Source organism: Ips typographus, linkage group LG15 (genome assembly GCF_016097725.1).
Source record: "Ips typographus isolate SLU linkage group LG15, UJ_Ityp_2.0, whole genome shotgun sequence".
Classification (NCBI taxonomy): Eukaryota; Metazoa; Arthropoda; class Insecta; order Coleoptera; family Curculionidae; genus Ips; species Ips typographus.
The window spans coordinates 1,858,356-1,859,936 of record NC_138436.1 but is presented as its reverse complement, the minus strand read 5'-3'; positions in this window follow the sequence as shown (position 1 = coordinate 1,859,936).

The window sequence follows — 1,581 nt, the reverse complement described above, 5'->3', positions numbered from 1 at the left end:
AGATTGGCTTTCAGTCAAAACTTGTTCTAATTTGCTTTCCTGAAGAAAAATCTCATCAGCATGTGTTTCCACTTTATTCTTTGATGGAATGTAAATTCGGTATCCTTTAACCTCAATTCCATACCCAACAAAAGTTCCAATTTGGTTTTTCTTGTCCCACTTTAGACGTTTTTCTTTGGGAACATGACAAGATACTTTTGAGCCAAAAATTTTTAGTCCTTTCAAGCTAAAACTTTTATTATGCCATAAATCATATGAACATTGTAAGAACCAATTCCAAAACCCGGCCTAAACGTAACATAGTAGGCCGCACCACTTGCTGTTGAAGATCGCAGCAACCTAAATGCGGCCAATCAGAAGAGCAGCCTGGCAGACGGTCCATATTTGGAAATCTTACAACAAACACCAGTGCGCGTGCAGATTATGTTAGTTACGCACGGCTCTCGGGCATTCTGTTTACGACTACGCCGCGAAAAGCTTTTTACACAATATATAATACAATACGTTGTTTTCTACTTGTTGCAAGAACCTATTTTAAAATATATTCGTTAAGGGAAAGGTGTGTTTAATTGACTCATCGTCAACGCTCCTCTCTTACAAATTGGCGTCCAACTTGTGGCTTGCAGCAGTTTTAAAGAAAACTTCAGGAATTAACGGTGTTTTTGTCGAGTTCAATCGGACATTTTGTGACTCTCGAACGTTCGTCGCGAAAATCTGGTTACTCTTCGTTTTCCGTGTGTACGTCCCGTGAACGTGAATGTACATTTCCAAAAACATTTCGTTGCTACCTCGCGAAAATTCTTAGAAAAAAACTCAACCACGGCTTCATTGAACTTTTACGTGCTTTATTTGCTAATGAATAGTGAAGCATTTGTGTACAACTAGAGGCAGTTACTGCGGTAAGTTTTGTCATTGAATTGTTCTTCAAAATTCGACAATCTGCCACCGCCAACCGTAAAGTATTGGCTTCGAAGCCGAGAAGAGACTAGTGAAGATAATTTTCCTCCGAGTGACCTTGAAATGGATCACGTGACATTATCCAACGAACAGTTTCAAGAACTTATTGCACGAATTGGTGCAGTTCCTTTACCAACCGCGAGTGATGGCAATTTTTCAACATGTTCATCTCGGTTTAACGGTAATAAAAACAGTGACGTAAACGCTTTCATCGATGCTGTTGAAACTTTCAAAGATTGCTCAAAAGTGTCCGATTCAAACGCGTTACGCGGACTGTCTATGTTGTTAGATGACTTTGCTGCTACGTGGTGGCAAGGCGTGAAAGACTCTGTAGATTCTTGGGATGATGCAATTAATCTATTGAAAGTCACGTTTGGTCCAAGAAAACCCGCGTATCTAGTGTATCGTGAACTTTTTGCTAATGAACAAGATTCAAAGACTCCTTCAGACGTTTTTATTTGTAAAGCTAGGTCACTTCTGGCTCAGCTTCCAACCGGTACTCTTAATGAGTCAGTTCAACTAGACGTGGTGTACGGACTTTTACAAAAACGTATTCGCGAACGGGTTCCGCGTGATAAAGTTTTGACTTTTAATGACCTGCTCAAGCATTGTCGAGAAATTGAA